Source organism: Gymnogyps californianus, chromosome 11 (assembly GCF_018139145.2).
Source record: "Gymnogyps californianus isolate 813 chromosome 11, ASM1813914v2, whole genome shotgun sequence".
NCBI lineage: Eukaryota > Metazoa > Chordata > Aves > Accipitriformes > Cathartidae > Gymnogyps > Gymnogyps californianus.
In genome coordinates, this window is record NC_059481.1 from 10146015 (window position 1) to 10159609 (window position 13595).

General features: G+C 40.7%; 1 long non-coding RNA gene across 1 annotated transcript in view; it reads left to right on the top strand.

Annotated features, from left to right (window-relative positions):
- The first annotated feature begins 7975 nt into the window (after positions 1-7975).
- The window catches only part of LOC127020766 (uncharacterized), a 178187-nt gene continuing 172567 nt past the window's right edge, over positions 7976-13595 (top strand). Inside the window, exon 1 of the long non-coding RNA XR_007767105.1 lies at positions 7976-8501. This is a non-coding gene — a long non-coding RNA (uncharacterized LOC127020766). The remainder of the gene's footprint in view (positions 8502-13595) is intronic.

A 13595-nucleotide genomic window follows, 5' to 3' on the forward strand; every position in this document is an offset into this window, starting at 1 on the left:
AAACAAAATGCACTCTTACAAATTGATAAATTCACACTGAACAATTTCTGAACTGCCTTTTTAATTTGTAGTACTCTAAGCAAGACTACGTAGGAAATATGAGTGAACTGATGGAATTTTGTTCCCTAGACCTCTTTTACCAAATACTCTGTAATATCCAAATCAGAGAATGTATTTTAACAAGCCAATAAAAGCTGAGGTAATTTCCAGTTAACAAAAGAGGGAAAGATTTGACATATCTTAGGTATAAGAGTTTGCTGAACATAAATTCCTGGATGCTGTGCATCACAATTTGCTCTGTTTTCTTGCCTGGCTCTTTCCAGTTAGTCTAGGGTGATTATAATTCCATTTTCCTGCATTATTATTATTTGCCATTCACACAGGCTTAACAAAGTACTTGTTGGTCTACATATTGATAGAAGATCTGTATTCTACTGTTAAGGGTTTATCCTTTGCCACATTTTTCAAAAGTGTCCCAGTTTTTGGATTCTTACTTTCATCCATCATTAGCCTGATTTTTACCACCAAAATACTGTAATACTGTTAACTTACAGTAATTTCAAAGTAAAGGAAAATTATGGATACTTATGGATAAATATCAGGGCAAAAGTACCTTATGTTGAGCACTTGATACAGAAGCATCTCAGATTTCCTTATTTGGAAGGTTTGACTTGAATATATCTGAGTTTCACGATTAACTATTTAAATTGTAAAACCCTTTGAAAGCAGTCAAGTTGAAAGGAACTTCAATACTAGTGAAAAGAGCCATCTGCTTCCCAAAGTGTTTTTTAATTTTCTGAAAACATAGGATCAACTTTATACCTGGCATAATCGAGTATGTTGTGTCACATGTACATCTACTATCACAGGATTCCAGAAATACCCCTGATCCAGACTGAATAAATAACTTGCATGTCAAGACTCTGTGACAATCTCTGTCCAGATGGTAAGCTGTAGCAAGGGCAGTGCCCATCCAGAACACCGCTCCGAGAGAAGAGATGTCAGCACGGCATCTCCTTGCGATGTCTACTGCCCTCACCTCTGCTCACACCTGTCCTAGCCAGCATGCACACACAAGTACCCGGCATCAGATCAACTTGAATCCTTTGAAAAAGTAGAAACGAAAAACAAAGCCATTCTCAGTTCAAACAGGTAGGATCTGTTCTTGTGGCGGTTTTGTAGCATGCTGTAGGAAAGGAGTGCTTCCCACTTGTGGTAATAGTGCCCCATGGCTGTTCCCTGCAAGGCTTTACTCATGACAGTATTTAACTTTCTAGTTTTCTAACAATCAACTAATAGAGAACCCCACCAGCAGGGTCTGCAATATTCTCTCGGGGAAATTCAGGCAAATTTGGACAAATTCAGCAGCCCTTTAAAATATTAATTTTCCATAGTACATGAGCAGCTTGAATCTGTGTAGGTGTTTGTGTTGTGTTAATGATGATTTTTATTTTCATATATTACTACTGTATTTGACGGAGAAATAAGATGCAGAATGAAGCAGAAATCTGTCAGAAGTTGTGGCTCTGAGAAATCACTGAATAGCACAAGCTAATAAATTAACATTAAAAAAAAAAATTGGAAACACATAAGTGTTTGTGAGAAACTTGACGGTATATGCCAGCCCTAGATATAGGTTAGAGGGATAAAAACACCAATGGCACACAGCTGGCCATTTTGCACTGATTTTGCGGTTACTGTTAAACTGTATAAATCTACATTTTAATAACCTTAATCTAGTGTTTATAACGGTTCAATCCAAAATATTTTGCAAAGTTATCTGCACAATCTTAGGGTACCTCCAGCTGTGCTTGCTTTCCGTAGGCTGAATGTGATCCTACAGGTTGTTTCACCCAGTCCTGAAATAAGAAAATAATACGTGAATGATACAGGCATTGGTTAGCTAAATGTAAGCTGAACTCTCAAAACCAGACTGTATCTTTTACTGCATCATATAAAGACTCTTGGACATTGTTATTTGATCATATAGATTTCTGAAATGCCGTAAAAAACATTTTCCCATTTTATTTGGAATTGGTATTCTTAACACTTATACCCTGTTAACATCTAAAAAAATAGATCTGAAAACAGTTTTGTGGTACAGTAGTTAGAATTAAAGTCTCCAAGGACATGTTATTTTAATTGTTTGCTTAACTTAGCTGTAAAATTTGACTCGCCTTTTTATCACACTTGAGCCCACACTTCCTCTTCCGAATACATCAGTGCAGTTCCCTACTGCTTAGGTAACAGGGAAGAGTGTATCTGATAGTTTACTTCGTTGGAGTCCTGGTATTTTATTTCTTGCATGAAGGAAAGTGGCATCAGTATTTAGGTGTGCTGCATTAGAAGCAGAACAGGGTTTAAAAGTAAGAGCTTAATTCATTGTGGTCTCTTTATGGACTATAATCCAGTAGAACTCAGTAATATTTTGCAGTGAAAAAAATACCTTCAAAAGTAATGTTTGAACCTTTTTTTATAGTATTGCAGAGTTTTGATTGTCTTTTTTAAGACATCACAGAGGACTTAAAGGACCATGACAGATAAATGCAGTCTTTAAAGCTGCTCATGCATTCTTAATGGACAGCCTGTTAATTTGAGGTCTAGGTCATGAATTTGAATGCCATTCACTAAACACCTCTTTGTCAACAAAACCTAGTTTTCCCTTAGGGTAAGTTGTAACTCATTAATTGTAATTAAATTAAACATATGCGACAACTAGAAAACCCAGGGTGCATTCTGTGAGGAACATTGTTCTAGCAGTCCATGGCTGAGTTCTGGGATGTTCAGGGGTTTTGCAAGTGAGAATAAAATATAAGTCTATAGTTTTAATAACAGGTTGAATAAAGAGGGCAAGTAGTAAATATCTTGCCCATTTAATAATTTTTTATTAATTTTCCATTGGATACTAAATATAACAAAAATTTTAACATTAGAAGTCAGTTGGGGTTTTTTGCAAGTTTAAGCCAGTAGTCATGATATTCAAGATATTTTGCATCCTGTATATCAACCCTAAGAAGATATAACCAATTTTAAGCCTGTATTTATGTTTATAGTAGCAATTAAACGGTGTTAACAGCAGAAGCCTTTGTATTTGGAAGCTCTGTATAATCCATCCTCAGGTCTAAGTTAAATCAGTTTGGTTGTCAAAGATGAGTCCCTAATGGGCAATGGTCCACATCACAAAGCCATCATGTAATTGCCACTATCTGGCATATTTGGCAGTTCCTATTAGGAGAGGCCCAGGACTGAGCTAGTACACTGAAGCATTACATCATTGCAGATTGGAGACAACAAAACAAGAATTGGGATGAAAAAGATATACTGGTTCAGACTTTTTTTTCAGTGAAAATGTGGAAGCGTTATTTTATTCAGGAGATTTGCAGGTTTTTGCCACTTTTCTGCATGTTGAAGATTTCTTTTTTAATCTAAACTGAAGTATTTGGCTTTCAGGTTTTTTAACATTTTCATTTTTACAAAACCTATTTTTTTCTATCCAATTAATTTGCTAAAATTGTTATAAACTCATTAAATGCTTCACACTTTTTGGGGGGAAAGAATGTTTTTATTAGAATGTTTAGTCCACTCTCATGTGGAAAGATATAGTTGGCTGAGTATCAGTGTGCTGAAGACTGATACACATGAGGAGATAGCTAGCTATGGTGCATACAGATGCTGAAACTGCATTTGTGATCTGAACAGTAAGTGGTTAACTTGAAGACTGAGGACATTCAGAAACAGTAGATAACTGACCTTGTATTTTTTGTTCAGCTGAGATACGTGCTTATAAAAATTCAGTTAATGTGCTCTCTGCAGTTTCCTAGTTGCAACTCTGTTGGGAGCACATGTCTCTATTTAAAACACGTGTGTTGTTTAGCATTGCTATTTGTATCAAAATCCCCACTGTGAATAGTCAAGTGACAAATATTAAAGTGGGGAACTGTGTATAAACAGGAGTGCTAGGCCCCTTTGAATGTGTTTGGAGAATGTTAAATGGAGTGTAGGGGGAAGATATACCTCGTGGAGGGGAACATACACCTCACGGAGGGGAAGATATACCTCACCTCTCCCCTATGTTATTTACTCAGGAGAAACCTAATAATGTTTGTTATTCATGAACACCCCAGTATTGCAGACGGATGAGCTCTACACGAAAATTAATCCATCATCTCCTGCATCTAAGGCTTCTTTCACGTTACTAACTTTACAATCCAAGGATCTCTTTCACCTTCATCATTGACCTAGTCGTGAGGAGAAGAGTGTCTCATCAGCAACAGACATACCATTTCCAAAGTTCTGACTCAAAGAGGCAGTTTGACTAACAGACTGCCAGCACTGTAAAAAGAGTTTGAATCTCTCCCTGCTGTACAAAATGCAAGCTACTGTGCAAGTGATATGCAAGGGAAATGCAAATTCCCAAAGAAGGCTGCAAAGCAGAGGGAAACAGGAAGATAAGTATCAGGTTTGCTTCCTTCACTGGCATTAGAAACATAATCTGGAGAAAAAGCCATTGCCTGGGAGCTAAGCGAGCCTTGATGCGAATGCTGGTTCTGTCACAACTTACTCCTGAGGAGTTAATAAACCTACCTAGTATAGGGACTTACTTTTTCCTGCTTCAAGTTGCAATGTAGCAATGCTTAGATAATACAAGAATGACGGCCACAAGAGTAGGAATAATTCTTACAGTTGACAAAGCTTTGTCCAGCTTTCATTCAGCTCCTGTAATGGAGCTCTTGGCATAACCCCCTTTTTCTTCATATCTTCTTCTCTTTTCTGCTTACTTCCTTTGGAGAGTTTTTCATATCAAAAACCTTTCTGAGAACTAGCTGTTTAAGCTCTGGAAACATCTGTTTTACTAATAGGTAAATGGAAGCTGAATGGGATTACATATATGCCAGTCTCAAAAACAGCCTGTGAAATTCTTTGCTGTGCCCTCTCTGTGGTACGCTCATCTTTCCCTTTCTCTATCAGTGATCAGCGTCCTGTTGATCAGCAAGTCTATCACCTGTCTTACACATTGTATTTGTGTGACTGAGTGATGATCAGGAGGTGGCATACCTGTTTTGCTTTCCGAGGTGTTATGGGCTCCTCCTCATAAAATGTGTTCTTGCTGTGGAGGACACTGCTGCTTGCTTTGTTCTCTGCTTTTTTTTTTTTTCCTCTAGTTTACTACATATGAATAAAAATTGCTTTCTGAGTCCTGACATTCATGCACCCAGTCACCTCCTCTCCTGCTACCAAAACCCAAGAGAGAATGCCCCCTCCATTGGACTTCTTGCATTCTCTAAGTAAATCCACAGTTTGGAAGCAGTGACTGGGAATTTGTTACGTGCTAATGCAATATATAGTGTGAGGCTTTGCCATGATGCTTGGCCTTGTCTGGAAGGTAGATAAATGTAGAAAATGCTCCTTATAGTTCAGCAGGTACCACTCCTCTGTAGGCTGGCTGAACTGAGAGCTTTATAGCATATTCTGACCTTAGCTGGACACAGCTTTGAAGCTGCCCATCCCTTTTCCCAAACCTCAAGGTTTACCTTAACATTTAGCACTGTGGCAATGGCCCTTGACCACAGCTCCTTATCTACCCAGGTGGCCATAGGCCACTCAATCACATTGGCCTTTGTTCCTGAAAATGACCTTTACTCATTAAAACATGTCATTCAATTGGGACACATTAAAAAATTTAGCTTTTGAGTCCCATTGGCTCTGTTTTTATTGATGTTGCAAAGAAAGAAAAAATACTTGACTGGTTTTAGCCTATCTGGTCATCTCAAGAAAACCTTTTCTTTACCTCTGCAAATACTAGACATCCCATAGCATGTATCATGCCATTTGTAATTACACCATGATGACAGTGATCATGGCTTTATCACTGTGGTCACAAGAAAATAATGGAGGTTCAGTAAGTGCAAACAAAATACCCCTTGCTGGCACCCTTGAGGGGCTGCTTGTGACCAGAATGTAAAGTCAGGAGGGACTGCAGTGGACTGACGAAGGAGTGGTCACAACCTCCTCCCAGCCTCGTCAAAACCTCCCTCTCCTCCCAGACTGAGCGTGGGGAGGAGACAGCAATGCCACTGCTTCTGATATCATTTAATATTCTGTAAAATCTTCCACAGATATGAAGAACAGGAAATCATGGTTAGAGCTAGTAAAAGAAGATGATTCACACTGAGAGAAAGCACTGATGTAAGCAATACATCTTACTTACAGGTTGGTGTTAGCTTGCTTTGGGGTGTCGACTTTCTGGCTGTCTGGCTGTATGATTGCCATTGTTAAGACCGGTCAACTATTTGTGATTTGATGAATTATGTGAGTGCTCTACTTGTCCTTAAAATGAAGTTTTATGCAGATACATCAGTGCCATGGGAGATCATTGCTAGGCTGTTCCTCTGGTGCAAGCATCTCCTGTCCAAAACACCAGATCAGACATTAGTGAAAACACATTTCAGTTGGAAAAAAAATGTAGTAGGTGATTTCTATGTCTGTAATAAGTCTGAGAAGCTATTTGTAATCAACAGTATTAATATTTCCTTTCCTGTGTCAAGAATTGATGACATTTTTCTATGGGGGAGTGTGTGTGTGTGTGCATCTCTATCAGACTACTTCTCATGTCAAGAACCTCCACGTTTCTTGGCAATTTCAGACAAATCTAATGTTCTTTTCTACTTGCTTAGTTTACTATTGAGTGATCCCAAATAAGACACAAGAGTCTATGGAAAAGGAAATTATTTCTGAATGTGCAAAGGGAATATTAGCAGCCATCTTCAGCAATTTTTATAATGGTTTTGCAACAGTTGCTCATACTGTCCTGTAATGATGAAAAATGGTGCCTTAAAAAAATTTACACTCTCAAGGAAGGTGGAAGAGAAAATTTTATATTGTGAAAGCTATGTACAGGATAAAGTATGCCTTGCTGAGACAGCCAGCGCTTGCTAAGTGCTGTTCAGTCTCACCTGTAGGTGCAGCTGGAGCCCCCCCATTAACACACTTCTACATTTTAAATATTTTGCAAAGACTCATTTCTTAAAAGCAAAATTAAAAAAAAAAAGTAATTATTAAAGTTAGCTAAATATGTTGTCACTATTACAAATATTACAAAACGTTTCCCTGGTGAATGAACTATGTCAATTTGATGAAATCTCCGCTTCATCTAAGACAGAGCTTATGTGTTATATCGGTACATAGTACAAACATGCTGCTACAACAGTTTACCAGGGGGACGCAACCAAGACCCATGCTCACCCTGAGGCCCATGTCCACCCCAGAACACGCCATGAGGCCCTGCAGGACGCCTAGGGACTGGGGTTTGGGCACAGCAGTGTCAGGGCACTATCAGGCCTCGGTGGCACCAACCAGCCCCAGCCAGGGCCTCCCCACACCCTGACCCGGGGGGGCCCCTGCGGCTCCACATTAGCCTGGCCCTGCCTCAGCCGTGTGGGACTCCTGCCCAGCCCCAGCCCGCCAAGCCCGGGCCTGCCTCTCCCCCTCAGCCTCAGGCCACCTTGTAGCCACAGCCTTGCCTGAGGGGACAAAATTTTCAACGTGCTGCAGGAAAGCGTGTAGATCTGGTGCCCGCCTGGCGTGTGTTGCGCAGGCCTCAAATCACCTCAGATGTGGAGGGGAGAGAAAAGGTACTCAAAATCCAAACGCCAGGGCCAGGTGGGCTTGCTCCAGCCGCTGATTTTAAGAAAGATTACGTAAGCACAGCATCAAATCCTGTCTGAGCTGTGACAGAAAACCCCAAACATTCTCAGTGACAGGAACCTCTTCTTTCCCTCAGGTGGCACTAGGGAAATACCCTGCTTCTGCAAAAGTTGTTAGGAAGTGCAAACGAGCCAATGGGCCTCGTCAGGCCTCCCCCCCAGCACCTGGGGAGGCTACAAGGAGGAGCCTTGTCTGGGGGCTGAGGTAGAGGTGTGAAGAGAGCTGTGTGCTCGTGAGGTTGCCAAACCTGTGAGGGTGGAGGTGGTGCTGTGCTGTGCTGCCAGAGGGTGGCTGACAGTGGCCTCGGGGAGCTGGTTTGTGCCATGGAAAAATGACGTGCGCAGCATGCAGCAGCCTTGTGGATTCTGTGTGGATTCTGCCTCAGTGGTTTCCCAGAGCGAGGGGTGGCTATTGTGCCCTTATGTGAATAAGCTAAAGGGCTTGCTCTGGAGGGCTGTGCAAACCTAGCTTTTCCTGCTTACTCCTGCCAGGCCATGGGGCCCCATGATGGCCCCGGCTATTCATCTCCCTGTGAGACCATCTGACTGAAGTGAGCAGCAGCCTCTTGTCTCCTCTGTCCTGCAGACAGAGCTCTCTCCGTGTAACTTATGAGCTTGCAATAGTGGCCATAATGACTCTGGGACAGAAAAAGAAATACTTCAAGGAGCCACATGGACAAAGGAGGACAGATAAAAGGCATCTTATGCCTTTCCATGGCAGACTGCGTAAGGACACTCGAAAGCCGGAGTGGTGTGCGGTACCTGCTGGGCTGTCTGAAGAGAGCGGTTGAGACACAGGTAAGAGACCTGTTGGGTGCTGTGTGTGCTCGCCTCTGCTTTGGTTCATATAATTGAATCCCCCTGGACTGAAGGAGTGTGCAACTCGATGATGAAAAGCTATAAGCAATGAGGCAACCAATGACAGAAAATATTTAAGAATACAGGGACTGTAGTGGAAATACAGGGAGCAGGACTTTGTTACCACACCTCTAGCTCCAGTACTGTTGTCATGCTTTGGTTTCTTCATTTTGCTTTCTCGGATGTTTGTTTATGAAAAGCAAAGACTAGGAAATTCAGAAGCAATGGGCTATAATTAAAGTAAGGCATTTCACCTGTTGCTAGAGTTCTTGTTTGCTGTGAAGTCAGGGGACAAGTATTAAAAAAACCTGATCTTCTTAGGGTTTGATGCTATAGTACAGATTAAGGGTTAAGATATTAAATAGCAGAGATATTAACTGTTTTGCATCTGGTTTTACAAATGAAGATGGTGGAGATTTACTTAAACAGCATCAGATGTTTAAGGATAACAGATGAAGAATTAGGAAGTGTGCAGATTAACATGAGTGATTAAGAAAAGCTTACAGGCTCTAAACCCTGTTAATGTTTCTGACAAATGACAAGTGATACAAGAAGGTTATGCACAAATGTGGTTTGAAGGAGCATGGAAACAGGCAGAGCAAAGACTCTTTGGTTTGATTTTGGGCCTTGAACACCACTGCAAGGATAAAATTAACAAACCCCAGCTCTGTAGATGCCCTTCATCTATCCTCGTCTCTTCCTGTGACCTATTAGCTCTGAATTTGTTCAATATATGTCTACTGCTGGTTGTACAGTATTGAGAAGCACTCTGTGGCCTGCAGGGTATTACCTGTTTGCATAAGACTGCATAAAGTCAGACTTGAAAGGGAAACCTGGGTCATCTGGTTTCTAAATAACAAATAAAGCCTGTCCTGGCACTCCATTCTTACTTCAGCTGTAATAAAAAGGACTTATAATGTGGACATAATGTGTTTTTGAAGAAATCGGTGTTGTCAGTGTAAAATATAAAAGTATGGCAGAAGTTTTACAGAACTAACAGAAATGTAAGGATTTCTGTGTTTGAAAAATAGCACTTTTACCTATTGAGCTAGAGGCATCTTAGCATCTGAGAACTCTTACAACTAATATTTGGTAACACTCATCCCACCTTTTTTCTGGGACCTGCTCTATCATTTCTGGAGAAAGCAAAAGGAGAAGGCTCAACCATACAGATGGCCGGGGGCGGGGGGGGGCAGGGATGCTAAAAGGAGCTTGTTTAAAATTTGACAAAAAATAGAAGGGGCTGTAAGAAAAAAGAGTTTCTGAAGTTTTAGGGGAGGGAGATGGGCAAGCACGTGTGCTTGGAGATAAAAAGCCTGAAATAAAGGGGAGAGATATAAGGTATGTGGTAAGAGGAATTTCATCTACTACCCACCAAGCCTGGAGACGAAGACTGTAAAGGTAAGAGAAAAAGGCAGCTGCAAGTAGTAAGCTGGTAACTATTGTGAGGCAAGTGGGAAGGAGTTGATCCCAGTGTAGTGCTGGCATTGGTCTGGCAATATTGCTGAGAAAAGGGAAGGGGGGAAGCCCTGTGGCAGGGCTGGGGATGCAGTAAATTCTGGGCTATTGTATGAAAAATATTGAGATCTGAAGGAGAGGGATATTTTGGTGAGAGAATAAACAATGCCAAGGCAGCGTGAAATGCTGAGGTAGGAGGAAATGATGGGGCGCACCCTCCCCTATCCTCATGGGAGGGAAAGGGGAGTAAAATGGCAAACCCGGTTTTCCTGATGCTTTCTTTTCCTCTCCTCCTTTCCAAGGCTGGATAGTCTGCCCTACTTGATAAGGGCCCAACGGTTGCACTGGCTTCTTTCCACCCTTTCTCTAGTCAACGGCTTGTTTCTTCTGACTCCTTTACTTTTGCTCTGTGCCCTGCCCCCCCTCCCAGCCCCCCCACTATCCCTGAAGAGTCCTTTTGTGTCTGTGAAAATGCAAAGTGAATGAAATTTGTGTGAGCAGTCAGGGGTGTTGTCCTCTTGTTTGTCTAGCTTTCAGGTGGAGACTTCTGCTTGTTTTTTCCTTTTTGCACTCAAAATACTACTACAGGGATATAGTATACTGTAAAAAAAGTTATACAGCCTTATGTACCCTTGATTACAACAAATAAAAATTGAAAACCAGGGTGATTGTTACAACTGAATGCACAAACCTTTTTAAGGCAATGTTTAAAAAGTACTGCAGTTGTCAATGTATTCTAACAGTTCTAGCCTGAAAAATAAAGGGCTGGTTTCTCCCCTGGTGTAACCTAACTTGAGCAGGGCCCCAGCAGTGACCGTCAGGGAGTCCTGGCTCACAGCGCTGATCAGAGGGTTTTTTCTCCTGAGACACCATTGGAAATGTTGCTTCATTTTTGTAGACTGTCAGTCATGAATCAGAAGTGAAGTAACACTTTCCTTTTTTTCTCCTGAAACTGTATTTTTGGTCAATCTTTCCTTTTTTTCCTGAAACTGTATTTTTGGTTCTGTTAATCCAGCTTCTTCAGGTATTACCTCTTTTCATGCTTGTGTGACACATTAGCTGAGAGAGAGAATTAGTGTAACTGAGGTTCTTGTACAATCTTAAGCTACATACCCTGCAAAGTGACTCTGATGCTTTTGTTAATTTGCAGAGATAATAGTTTCAAGGGAATTTTTGCTGAAATTGTGACTGAATTTTTTGTTGATGCAAAGAGTTGGACTCTTATTTTAAATCTGATCTGAGAGCCAGTACTCTGCGTTTGGCCTAGGTACAGGTGACACTTTTTGGCTTGCTGCATTATACTTAAGTTAGTAAATCTCATTGAATGTTTTAAAAGTAATTACCATTTTATCAGAAAATGTGGTTTACTAGAAAACTACATAATAGTGAAGGGTTTTCACCCTAGGCCATATGTGCATATGCAGACCATATGTGTATCCAGTGATTGAGCACAGGCTCTCAGTATTACCTTTCATACTTTCATAAACTTGGTATTCACGTTATTGACCATGCTAAGAGCTTTTTTGCCACTAGGCAATATTTTGCCAAATATGCAGTGTGAGAGAAGACTGGGGGAAATGGAGTCCTGCTTCCTCTGTGCTGGATGCTGGTTTAGCTGGATAAATGGGGGAGCTTGTCGGAAGCTGTGTCCCCATCTGTAAGGGGCACCACTTACTGATCTCTCCTGTTCTGGGGGCTAGAGGAGGGCAGAGGGTGGCTTCCAGGCTGAACAGCAGGAGGAGGACAAGACATCCCAGAGGGTACTGGGCTTCACTTTTCTCTGCCTGCTGTTCAGAGTTAAGGTGTAGAGATCCTGGCAGTTCATAGAGCATGGAGATGGTCTGTGAAAGTGAATCTAAGGTTGTTACTATGGGAAAGTGAGTGTTACCTCATGGCAATGAACTGCTAACTTGGACTACAGTCTGCTTTAAGGCTATAAATGATTTTCGGTCTTGGAGACGTAATGGGAAGTTCAGCTGCTGGGCCGTGCTTTCAGAGTACAGCATTAGGAGGATACGTACAGTTTGCAGTAAAAATCTTTCAAGAAAGAAGATTTTAAACTAAAATTTTTTTCCACAAAAGTTGATTTGAAGGGAGGAAGGGAAGTTTAAAGAGAAAATGTAAATGGGTTTGAATATTCCATGGCTCAGGTTTGTTCCTTAAAGCTGTTATGGTATTTGGAATGTGTTAAAAAGGTGGGGCAAAAATTCTGAAAGCTCCTCTAAAAAGGACAATTAAAACTGAAAAGCAAATTACAATATAAGTTTCTTCTTTTACATTAACTACAATAAATCAGTACAGATACAACTTACCAACAGGTTTTAAATGTATTTGAGCAGAAAACACATACAGGAGCACCCCTATTTTAATTTGAAGTCGCGTTCTCTTCTTGGTGTGGCAGTGATCGTAGCGTCACTGAAGACTACTGACCAGTAATGAATGTGTCGCACTCGAAGATCCCTCCAGGGTTCTGATTCAATCTTTTGAGTTATAGGATCAGGACAAAATGAACTATTTTTCAGGCTTGTAAATATGTGACAAATGACAGTGCAGGAACTATTGATTCCAATCACACTGATACAATGTTTCATAGTCAGGACAGACCCGCTTTACAAATTACTTGCAAGTTGAACAGCAAAGCCATACATAACATGCTTCAAACCATATCAATCTTCTAGGGTGTTTCTGTCACTAGTTGCCTTCAGATTTGAATAAAGTGCCCAAAATTGAAATGTGTGTTTTAAATATTTTTCTGGATGAAGTCAGTGCAGCAGTGCTTTGACTTGAAGCTGAATGAGACAGTGGGACTTGGGCCCATTATGTAGGGTTGGGGCTCTTGTACAGCAGCGAGCACACACTGTCATTTATCTAATGTTGGCAATGTTTAAATAGCCTGTAGATGTGAATAACGGACTCTCCTCTCTGTAGAGACTGTTACTGCAATTATTGCAGTACAAGAAACATCTAAAGATGAATCTAGGACACCTCAGCTGGCTCTGAGGAGCCGGTTAAATTTTTGGGGAATTTCTTTAAAACAGTGGGCATGACTGGAAAATGGGGTTGAATGTTCTGTGTATTTCTAAAGCTAAGATTTTAATGTGATGTAATTTTGATAAAACACTTTATTATGAATATTTTAGACTGCAGGCTAATAGAAAATTTTTACCCTCTTGGAAAAGAGAGACAATAATGAACAAAGAAAAAATAGTGTTGCATACACATGTTGAATATACAGTTTTCTTCTGGGAGATGGTCAGAGGAGCCAACTGCATGTGGCAAGTTAGTAGTGCCACTTAACATATTAATGAAAACTGCCTAGATGCTATGGTAATGAAAACAATATAGTGAACTATACAAAATGGAAAAAACATCTCTAGTCCAGTGTCTGTTGTATAAAAATAGGTTTTTTGATGGTAGTTATTTGTTACAGCTAGGGACCTACAGTACTGATAATGCTTGAAATCTCCCTCTGCTGTATAGCGAAGTCAAATGAAAGCTGAAAATAGAACACTTGGGGTTTTTTGTAGTTACGGATAAAATTACAGGAGGTTTAGAAAAGCTCATTTGATTAACTGA